Source organism: Embiotoca jacksoni, unplaced genomic scaffold (genome assembly GCF_022577435.1).
Source record: "Embiotoca jacksoni isolate LCO1_2020_lvr unplaced genomic scaffold, fEmbJac1.0.p SCAF_17, whole genome shotgun sequence".
Lineage (NCBI taxonomy): Eukaryota > Metazoa > Chordata > Actinopteri > Embiotocidae > Embiotoca > Embiotoca jacksoni.
Genome location: NW_027185307.1, coordinates 2,186,751 through 2,199,192, shown reverse-complemented (window position 1 = coordinate 2,199,192; position 12,442 = coordinate 2,186,751). Strand labels below are relative to the sequence as shown.

At 44.3% G+C, this 12,442-nt stretch overlaps 1 pseudogene; it reads left to right on the top strand.

Moving 5' to 3' along the window:
- Window positions 1-4,505: 4,505 nt before the first annotated feature.
- Window positions 4,506-8,209, top strand: LOC138199581 (general transcription factor II-I repeat domain-containing protein 2A-like; annotated as a pseudogene).
- The last annotated feature ends 4,233 nt before the right edge of the window (window positions 8,210-12,442 follow it).

Sequence of the window (12,442 nt, the reverse complement as noted above, 5' to 3'; positions counted from 1 at the left end):
CTCCACTTCCTCACTGTGTTTCACTCTCCTTCCATCCCAGATCATCCTCAGGCAGATGGTGGAGGCCACCATGGGACTCCACTCCAACGGAGTTTTTCACAGGGACATCAAGATGGAAAACGTCCTGGTTGAAGCTGGACCTGACGGCCCTCGCGTCCGGGTGATAGATTTCGGATGTGGCTGCCTGGTGAAGAACGGGTCTTACGATTACTTCAATGGTACGATATTTGCTTCTTCACCAGCACTTCACTCAATCTTTGAAAGAGACAACGTGGATGTTTAAACAAGGCTTCTGCTCCTTTACTGACTCCATCTTTGTGTCTATCTCTGTGTTGTAGGTACCTTGTCGTTAGCCCCTCCAGAATGGTTCCTCCAGAAACAATATCAGGCCGCTCCCACAACGGTGTGGCAACTGGGAGGATTATTATATGACCTGCTTCATTTTAGGCAGTCATTTGACACCATGATGTATCTCTGGGGGAGAGTTGAATTCAACTTCAGTCTATCCACAGGTAAGACAAACACAGAGTTTACATAGAAGAAGACCTTGTTACTCTGTCATTATTTCTACCGAAAACGTTGTTTATAAAGAGTCTTCGACCATCGGAAGATATTAAAATATAACACATTGACCAAAGATGATATATAACACCACGATACACTGCAATATAATGTAGATAATAATGTCGATAATTCCATACACACAAGTACATATACTAAAACAAATCTTTGAATATGAAGTCGTCACTGAGCTGCCACTTCAACCTCTGCTCTCCGGCTCTCTTCTGCTTTTCAGACTGCAAGGATTTTTTGGCGCTGTGTCTGGACACAGACCCTGAGACACGAGGCACCTTAGAGGACCTGTGGGGCCATCCTTGGCTCAGGTGATGGACATCAGACCATGTGTCCAGATCCACTCCTGGATCAACCAATCATTTCAGACACACACCCCTCAACCCCTAAACCCCCCAATCCCTCAATCCCTCAACCACTCAACCCCTCAATCCCTCAACCCCTCAATCCCTCAATCCCTCAACCACTCAATCCCTTAACCACTCAATCCCTCAACCACTCAATCCCTCAACCCCTCAATCCCTCAATCCCTCAACCACTCAATCCCTTAACCACTCAATCCCTCAACCACTCAATCCCTCAACCCCTCAACCCCTCAATCCCTCAATCCCTCAACCACTCAATCCCTCAACCCCTCAACCCCTCAATCCCTCAATCCCTCAACCCCTCAACCCCTCAATCCCTCAACCACTCAACCCCTCAATCCCTCAATCCCTCAACCACTCAATCCCTCAACCACTCAACCCCTCAATCCCTTAACCACTCGATCCCTCAACCACTCAACCCCTCAATCCCTCAATCCCTCAACCACTCAATCCCTTAACCACTCAATCCCTCAACCACTCAATCCCTCAACCCCTCAACCCCTCAATCCCTCAACCACTCAACCCCTCAATCCCTCAATCCCTCAACCACTCAATCCCTCAACCACTCAATCCCTTAACCACTCAATCCCTCAACCCCTCAACCACTCAACCCCTCAATCCCTCAATCCCTCAACCACTCAATCCCTCAACCACTCAATCCCTTAACCACTCAATCCCTCAACCACTCAACCCCTCAATCCCTCAATCCCTCAACCACTCAATCCCTCAACCCCTCAACCCCTCAATCCCTCAATCCCTCAACCACTCAACCCCTCAACCACTCAACCCCTCAATCCCTCAATCCCTCAACCACTCAACCCCTCAACCACTCAACCCCTCAACCACTCAATCCCTCAACCCCTCAACCACTCAACCACTCAACCCCTCAATCCCTCAATCCCTCAACCACTCAATCCCTCAACCACTCAACCCCTCAATCCCTCAACCACTCAATCCCTCAATCCCTCAACCACTCAAACCCTCAACCACTCAAACCCTCAACCCAGCCACCACTCAGCCCTTAAACCCACCAGCCAACCAGCGGACCAACACACCGGCCAAATGCCTGTCCAACCGAACGTCCATCCATCCGTACGATCGCCTGTCCAACCGAACATAATAAACAATAATAAATCCATAAATAATAGATAATAAAATCATCTTAAAACATATGCCTGTATGTTCAAATTTAAAACTTAAAATGCACAAGTTTAATGTAACTATTATAATTTATATTCATATTTTGGTATAATGTCAGATGAAATATCTTTGCTAAGTATCACGTACAAATCAATAAAAAAAAAAAATCATTTTTTAATAGGCCTTATTTTTGCATTTATATGCTTGTACAGTAGTTTAATGTCAACAATACCCTGATGGGATTATTTTGGAAATCCAACATAGAGTCAATGATGTCAATAATCTGCTGGTTTGACATCTCAATGTGAAATGATCACAGACCCAAATGAACTGTGTGAATATATCGGTCCTTGTCTCGTTTGCAGTCATTCCCTCCTACTGGGACCTCCAGCTCATTTAAAAAAAATAATTCACCAGTGCAAAGATGCTCTTTGTACAAAACCTGAGTGTCTGTGCACTTGATAGGTGCAAATATTTTTCAAGTTGGTGCAACATGACCAGAGGAAACTCAGGATCTCTGTGTTTGTCCCTTCGTTCTCCCCCATCACTTTTCCTCTCGTGTTTCCTGTTGTTCCCGTTTGTTTTTGTCTGTCACATGCTTTCTGTCCTGGTCTCTGTCTGGAGGGCGTGGGTTTCTCCACCTCCCGCCTCCAGACACCCCCCACCACCACTCCTCTATCAGCTGGCACAGCTGCTTCTAGTTCCAGTAATCACCGCCTGGCAGTATATCAACCCCGGTCCTGGACTCCACCTTCGTCGTCCGTTGCGTCGCCAGCCTGGTACAACGCCGCAGTCGGCGAGTGGTAAGTTTGTCTCCCGTAGTTCTGTTCCCGGTTCTGACCTCTGCCTGTTCTCGGCCTGCTGAAGTCTGCCAGTGTGCCAGCCGGATCAGCTTCACTCCTGTCCTGAGCTGTACATCCCGGTCTGGGTCGGTCCTCAGAGACCACACGGGACACTTTGTGTCCCAGCGATTGGTTCTGCGGACGTGCCCGCTGGCTCCTCTGCTCTGCACCCGGTGTGCAGTCCCGGCCCGTCGTTCAGAGTCCGTCCCCGGCCCGCTCCTGCGGGAGGAACCGCCGATGGATCTGGACTCTCGGGATTGCCAACCGCAACCTGAACTGCAGAACTCTGAGTCTGAACTCATTCAGTAACAGACCAGTCAACAATCTGTATTTAATAAAAAACTTTACTGATTGTAAAAATCCCGGCCGGCTGTACGTCTGCTCCTGGGTCCTCCACCAACACATCACACAACAAAAAAACAGAAAATGGGCTTCAGTATTCATTTTCTCTCAAAATGTGTCTGACAAACCCCAGAATGCACTGGGCTCGTTGCCTTCCTACGTCGTTTCTGTTGGATAAACTCGAGCAGAGGCTCGGTTAACTACATCTAAGTGGGTGTTAGCAAGTGAGAAGATGTTGTTTGTTTCAGGAACTTCATGGTTTGGACTTGCATTGTTCCGGGTGTCAGGACCTGAAAAGGAAACAACGTGCTGGAGTTAGTTACAGTCGGTTTACTGTAAAGCAGATCTGGGCATTGTACAGCCCGCGGGCCACATCTGGCCGTTTGGCTGTCCCTGACCGGCCCGCGTGAGGTCAATGGTAAATTAGGAATCAAACGTAAATATGTGTACATCATGCACGCAATACAACTTTATTTTGAAGGCGACTGCTATTTTCTTTCATTTACGTTGGCCTACGTTCGTGCGTTTACGAGACGTGAGTTAGTTGTTAGCCCTCAAACATGCCAGCTCACCTTAAAAAAAGAAAGATTGACACAGAATGTAGAGTTTTTAACAAAATATAACAAAAAAAACCAAAGTATTTATGAACTGAAGTCAAAGGTAAAACCATAGTTTGTGGAATACAGATCGCAGATTGAATCGCCATTACGAAACTAAACATGCAGAGAAGTACAAGAATTTGACTGATGCAGAGCGGGCACAGACATCTGAAGCTTTGCTGACTCAGCTGCAAAATCAACAAGGACTTTTTATCAAGCTTCACACATCCAGGGACGGAGCAGTCAAAACCAGCTTTGTGATAGCCCACAAAATCACTAAAAACACAAAGTCATTCTCTGATGGGGAGTTCATCAAAGAGTGTTTGGTGGACTCTGCATATGCCCTGAGAAAAAAGAAGCATTGGAGAACGTGCCTCTCTCCGGGCGAAGCGTAACGAGAAGGGTCAAAGACATCGCGGGAAATCCGGAGATCCGGCTGCAAAACAAAGCGGACCATTTTGACTTTTTCTCCTTAGCGCTGGACGAGAGCTGTGATGTCCGCGATACAGCCCAGTTACTCATCTTTGTATGTTGGATAACGAAAGACTCTGAGGTTACGGAGGAGCTGGCAGCAATGCGGTCAATGAAAGGGACGACGACGGGGACTGATTTGTTCACGGAGGTAAATGCATGCTGGGACTGAAATGGGACAAACTGGCAGGTGTTACAACCGATGGTTGTCCAAATATGACCCTGAGCAGAAATTAGTAGTTTTGCATTGTATTATACATCAGGAGGTGTTCTGTAAGTATGTGCTAAACATGAACCATGTTACTGAGGTTGTATCTAAAACAGTTAACTTCATCAGGGCAAGAGCATTGAATCACAGACAGTTTGTTGCACTTTTGGAGGAGCATGAGACTGAACATGGTGACATAGGCTACCACACAGCTGTCAGATGGCTCAGCCTGGGCAAAGTGCTTCAAAGAGTCTGGGACCTGAGAGCTGAGATTCAAGAGTTTTGTGAGAAGAAAGGCAAAACATCCCAGAGCTCTCTGGTGCAGACTGGATGACCGATCTTGCTTTTGCTGTTGATGTGACTGCACTAATGAATGAACTAAATACCAAACTGCAAGGCAAGGGCCTCTTGGCACATGAAATGTACAGTCTGGTGAAGCCTTTCATTAGAAAGTTGCAGTTTCTTTCAAGCCAACTGGAGGGCAACATTCTCACTCACATGCCAACACTCAGAGAAGCCACACCATCACCTCTGCAGGTATTCATCCATGTTAGGGGAACTGCATGGTGAGTTTTCAAGGCGCTTTGAAGACTTCAAAACAGTTGAAAGTGAAATGCACATGATTTCTTCTCCCTTTACTTGCAGTGTGGATAATTCATCCAGTGATGTTCAGCTCCAACTCATTGACCTGCAGTCTGATACACTACTGGCAGAGCGCTTTAAGTCAGTATCACTGCTAGATTTTTATTCTTTTCTCAAAGAGAACTTTCCACACGAGGAGGTATACTTAGAAGATGTTGGTTCTCTTTGGATCTACCTACATATGCGAACAAACATTATCAGTGATGAAGTTGAACAAATACAGATACAGATCCTCTCTCACTGACGATCACCTGTCAGCTGTCCTTCACATATCCACCTCAGACATTCAACCTGACTTCAGTGCACTTGTTCGAGCCCAACACAGACTTGATTTCTCTCACTGAACAAGAAAAAAGAAAAACAGCAAATGAGGTAATTGGACTACAAAGAAAATAGCAATAGCACTTGTTACTTTTTTTGTGTAAAGTAAATTTAATGCTGGTCTTTGAAATACTGCAAACACATGTTCATTTTCAAAATGTTATGAGGTGAGGGGATAAACGAACCCAAATGCAGACACACGGCAAAATCTCTTAAGAATCAGGTCTTTATTTCCCGGGCAGCGAGAGCAAACAGGAAATGCACGCCAAGAGTCTGTGTCAATCTGCGCTGCGCCACCCGAGGGAATCCCGGGGTTCTCCTTGACACGTGGCCGGGTGACGTAGACGAACGGCGATGCTCCGCTGGGGGAATCCCCAGATCTCTCCTCAGCGAGCTGATTGGCTGGATCGACTGTGTGACGTCCGCGACTCGACACAGGATCGCCCCAAACCTCGACAGCGGATCTCCGAGGAACTCACTGGAGGGTCTCTTCGTGCAGGTGATGCCCGTGGCTCGACACTGGACGGAACCGGCAGGGTCGACTGTGTGACACTCGTAGCTCGACACAGGATTGCCAAGATTGCAGCAGATGATCTCCGAGGAACGATCTGGAATCTTCTTCGTTCAGGTGGATGCCCGTGGCCCAACACTGAACGGCAGGAAACAGGAAACCGGTCAGAATCGGAATCTCAACAACGGGAGACGGAACGGACTTACTGGACGGGTTGACGGGTAGGCAACGGAAGACGGACGGAGAGCAGACAGAGGACTACTGTCAGGAGTTCAGTTTTTTCCTCCGTTTTGCCCCCGATCACCTCTCCTCCTGTGTCCCCTGTCTTTGTCTGTGGCCACGCCCCTCACTTCCCATGGCCACGCCCCTCACCAGTCCCAGCAGATGCAGCCACTCACCCCGGATCACCACCTGCAGGTGTGCTGCATCTCCCTGATCACCTCCCCGGACTATATGTAACCTGTCCCTGCACAACTCTGGTTGTCGGTGCATGTTTGTTAGCCACCCGTCCGTCCTCTGTCTGCTCTCCGTCCGTCTTCCGTCAGCTCTCCGTCAGTCCTGTTCCCGTTCCTCCGGCCTCTGTGTCTCCTGCGGATATCCCCGTCAAAATCACCAGTCGGTGGAGTTGCCCTCCCGGCTCGGAGGATTGTTGATGCCGTCCCTTCCGCTGGTCTGCCGGTCTGCCGGGACCCGTGTCCCCCTGGAGCTGTCGGTCGAGTTGCCCTCCCGACTGGACGTAAGTGGACACGATAGGTGCCACCTTTTGTTTGTTGCTTTTTGTTTGTTTTTGTTACAATAAAGACTGTATTTTTGGAACTGGAAACCTCGAGTCTGTGAGCTTGCATTTGGGTCCTGGAAGAACATCCACCTCATAACAGAATGAACCGACCACCAGAGGAGTGCAGGGGCAGGGTACATATAGTCCGGGGAGGTGATCAGGGAGATGCAGCACACCTGCAGGTGGTGATCCGGGGTGAGTGGCTGCAGCTGCTGGGACCTGTGAGGGGCGTGGCCACGGGAGGTGAGGGGCGTGGCCACAGACAAAGACAGGGGACACAGGAGGAGAGGTGATCGGGGGCAAAACGGAGGAAAAAACTGAACTCCTGACACAAAATTGTTTTTGTGAATGTTGATTAAATGTTGATTAAATAATGTTGGCGTTTTAAAGATGCCTGCACCACGTTTTCATAACCTAAATGTAACATCTACTCTTACCAGTAGCAGCTAATTTAAAAACATACAATTTCATGTTTTTTTATAAAGAGATCAAATTAATATTGAGCAGAATTGAGTTCAGCCAATGGTCCGGCCCTTCACAACAGTCCCAGGGTCTCATGAGACCCCTTAGGGGAAATGAATTGCCCACCCCTGCTGTAAAGGATCTCGAGTGTTGTAAACAAGTTGCCACCAACAGTGACGTCACCCGTTGGTTTGGGAGCGGCTGCTAAAGTTATATGAAACATTTACAGTATACTGTATGTAGATCAACATTATTTATCTGGAATAAAACTCATTGGCAAGCACCTTCATCATTGAGCTTTCAAATTTATGTTTTTCTTTTTTTCTCAAACCATTTAAAAAATGTCTGCAAAATTGTAAACATTGGAAGAAGTCTACGTGGTCCTTATTACCTGCAGACAAATAGATCGGTTGAGACAACGAATGGGACGAAATAGAGGTACAATATCCAGTTCCACTTTTTAGATTTTACTTTTTTTAATGTCATATTCTAAAAAGTATACTTTTTTCTCATGCATTTCTCTTTTTTCATATGAAGCACTCAAACCTGGTGACAGACGGATCCGATGAGTGGACAAACATTTGAACGCTGTCATGTTTGGGTTGAGGACAAAGCAGCAAATAACTACAAGGTTTTCCCCGTTCGAGGTGCCGTCGTCATCTGTAATTCGGTACGCATCGAAAACTTTTTATAGATGATGACTAACGACTGCACCACAGGAGACTCATCTGTCAAACTCCTGAATTTTGCAGACGACACAACGGTCATCGGCCTCATCAGGGACGGTGATGAGTCTGCATACAGACGGGAGGTTGAACAGCTGGTTCTCTGGTGCAATCAGAACCACCTGGAGCTGAACCCGCTCAATACTGTGGAGATGACAGTGGACTTCAGGTGGCGCCCCCCAACACTGCCCCCCATCACCATCCTCAACAACACCGTGTCTGCTGTGTAAACCGTGAGGTTTCTGGGATCCACAATCTCCCAGAACCTGAAGAGTCCAACATCAACTCCATCATCAAGAAGGCCCAGCAATGGATGTACTTCTTGTTGCAGCTCAGGAAGCTCAACCTGCCCCAGGAGCACGATCACATAAAAGAGGAAGAGTTTGTAGTAACTGACCAATCACAGACATGGACAAGATGACTGACAGCAGGGAGACATATTATAAAAACAAGTAGCAAATTATAATTTCATAAAAATATGAAGTTAAACACATAATCCACACTGAGAGCTGCAGCTGCTGAATGTGGACGAAATCGTCAACTGTGTGAATGTAGCCGAAGTTGAGAGACTTATAAGATCACCATGACAACCACAGGAAGATCTGACTATTATTACACGAGTATATTTCATTAAATTAATGTATACAGAGGACCGTCTCACTCCACAGAGGACCATCTCACTCCACAGAAGACTGTCTCACTCCACAGAGGACCGTCTCACCGTCTCACTCTGCGCACTGAGCTCCACTGGATCTTCTCTGATTGGTGATGTCATTTTTGAGAGATCTGGCAGTGCTTTCTTACGTTTTGATCTGATATCGCCAACATAACCTGCTCTGGACCAGGTGAAGTTTGCAGCATCAGTTACCATGGTGATCTAGCCAGTTTAAAAGAGAGCCAGCTTGGTGACACTGACAAGCCTTTAGTCTCAACATACCTCACTAACCCAGTAATCTCACTTCGTAGTTCACCCCTCAGGTACGGCTGATAGTTGGTGTTTCATTTTGATGTGCTGATGCCTGTTAATTATCTTTAATGACTGTAAACAGCTTCAATAAATAAAATGTTTATAAAAGTTTGTCTGGAGGACATGTATTTTTCCTGTTTTCTGGCGTTTGCTAAACTAGATTATTGATTATGTAAGAACTATTATACATATTATCCGACGATGAATATAATCATGAGTTGCAGCTGTACTATTAAGTAACTCTCTGGTGGTCTATGATCCTTCAAGAACACTGAGATCATCTGCTGCTGGTTTATTGGAGGTTCAAAGCAACAGCCAAAAGGAAATTGGGGATTCAGCTTTTATCAATTCTACTCCAAAGCTGTGGAACAAACTACCTGTTAGATATCAGGGAAGCTTCTTAGTTCTTACTTTTAAAAGAAAGATAAAAAAAAAAAAAATATCTCTTTACTTTAGCTTTTAACTAGCTACTCTTGATACTTTCTTGCACTTGAACTACTGCACCTTTAAAATGCACTATTTTATGTTTTAACTCTATTGTGTTTAATTTCATGCATTTTACCTGTTTCTGATGCATCTTATCTGTTCTTATGCATTTTATGTTTCTTATGCATTTCATTTCTTTTCTATATTTTTAAATGTTTCTTTATATCTGTTTTTATGTGAAACACTGCATGTAATTATATTGCTGTGAAGCACTTTGAGCTGCATTTCTTGTATGAAAGGTGCTATAAAAATAAAGTTTATTATTGTTATTATTATCATTATTAGTAGTAGTAGTAGTATTACTTCGGTGTCCTCTGAATGACTGGGGTGATGTTATCATGTGGTTGGAATGATGACTGGATGCTAACAGCAGATTTGTCTTCGTTCAGCAGTTCTTCATTTTGTCTGCGCTGTCAGATGGATTTATTTTCTCTGATCTGTGCAGCAGTTCTCTGACTGAGTCCACCGCTGATTCTCAGTCAGACGTGATGAGCAGTAATCAACATTTGGCAGATTAATGAGGGTTGTTGTTTTTGTACTCCGGTGTAACGTTAAAATCAGCGACCCTCTCGGTTACATGTACCGGTACCGGTCCGGATAAACGAGCCCAACTACATGTGCAGGAGGATGCTCTGCACAGTGCTAATCTACAGACACAGAAATAGACCTTCAGTATGGATGAACAGGTCTTCCATGTTAAAATCTTCATTAAAACATAGGACCCAATGTCAATTTAAATCTATTTCATTTTTATTGCTTATCTTGTGTTTAATAGCTGACATGTTTCAAGTCCTTGTTTGATGTTGGGCAGCTCTGGCTGTTTATAGATGTGCTGATGATATACACCGGCCACTTGGAGGCAGCAGAAACAATTTATGAGCACAAGATTTTCCATATAATCACCTTTACAGCTGATTTTTCTAAAACAACAACATCTTTTCAGAGTTTCATAATGAGTTTCAGCTCAGTGAATAGCTGTTCATAATATGTTCATTATTTTTTGCTCACCTAATTACAATGTTCTCCCTCAATTACAAGCATTCAGTCAAGACTCTTAAATGTCTGAACAGGAGTCCGTTTACAGGTTTTTAGCTACAGTCTCAGAGCAACATGTGCACATTTTGTGATTATTGAAATGATGCACAGCTGCCCAAGAGAAATTTACCCAAAAGTCAAATTACTTTTTTACTATTCATGCACACGATGGGCCTCATTCACCACCTGTTGAAGAAGAAATCTCTATTTTAAACCCACTTCTGCAGTTTTGTTATTAATCATTGCACACTCAAGAGCATACTTATGTACATTATTTTTTTTATTTTTTTTTATTTTTATAGTAGACCTGGATAATGTGAATAAGGCTAAGTATATCACTAAAACAAACAATGAGCACATTGAAGAGAACATCTATTCACAAATATAATAACCTGCCTTTAGGTTTTACATATTATTGTTTACATGTTAAATGTTTCTCATGTTCCAGATCAAATCTACCGTCAAATAAATTCGTTCTGAAAAAGCTGATTCTGATTCTTCAGATGACGTGTTGGTCCATCTCAGGTTGCTCCAGGTAGGTTTGGCCACTTTTCCTGCTTCCAAAATATTACCAACAGGAACTGACAGTCGACTTGCTGCCTGATAGATCCCACCTCCTGACATGTTGTTGTGGTAACTAGATAATAAAGTGCAGCCTCTATAGGTGCCCTGTGTTATCCTACCAGTCACTATTGATGCTATCAAAGTGCTGACTCATTTTATGATGACACTGATCAAGGTCGAGTATCAATACTAACACATTAAAGATGATGTGTAACAAAAATCTTTATGTCTGTATGTTAACGCACGTGACCAACTTTTTGTTTTTGGGCTTTGACGCGACCTTCTTCTTTTTACACTACACATGTGGCACTGCACTATTTCATTCACACTCTACATCAGTTTAATATTTGCTTTAAATGCATTGAAACATCATGCAGTAACATTTTTAGAGCCTCATGAATGAAATTATTTTAATAGCTGTGTGATTATAAGAGGTGATGAAAACCTCCTGGTCTGGCCATCTGTTTGCCATTATTTACATTTCTATCAACTTCTATTTTCCTCATCAACTTCTGTGATTTATATGTGCTGCAGTTTCATGCCCCTATGGGGTCTGGCAGGGCTTTGACATATGTTGTATCTTAATTAGAAACAGCAGGCTTTGAATTTCAATGCACATCATGAATCTGATGGACACTTATTTTTATAAACCTTTTTAAGAACAAATATAAGGAAAAAAAAACCGTAAGATATTGGTGAATAACAACCTAGATAAATTAAAATGGCTATTGTGGGGCAATATCTCGTGCAAATTTCTTTTAATATTCAGGTTAAGATATTCAAATTAGGCTGAGATTTGGCCCATAATGTACTGTAACAGCTTGTGCAGTGTTAAACATGTTTTTATATAATCTCCTAGGTTAAACAATGTTATTAAACACATGTAAAACCCACGTAAGTTTTAGCAGCAACTAAAGGGTTAACTCACACATGCAGTACCGACGTTCACCAGAGGGGCGCTGTGGTGCACGTCGGGAGATCAAAGCCGTCTCCCTGGAGACGACCCTTCATGTCTCCAACAGCAGGTCATCATCTCCACCATGAAGAATCTCATTGGGTTGATTTCTGCTCTCTGCTGTTGAGGATCTTTATTTATTTGATCGTTAACCAGACCGACTCCGAAGGAAGAAGTTTATTTAAGTCTGAGAAGAATCTCCGGTGAGTGACGGATGCGTTGCTCACAGTTATCCGTTGGTGCAGAGCTACAAAGGAGGACAGTTGTTTAGTTGGGCTAAAGATACCGATCAGGAGAGAAGAGAACAAAACAACCAGTCGGAGAGAAATATTCATTTGTTGATGAATATGATTTTACGTGGTTGATATCTGCGCTAGCTAAGCGCTGGGGGTTAATGCGTCGGGACCTGTTGAACCGAGCGGGAACGATGACGTCATGTTCTTGTTTTAGCGCCAG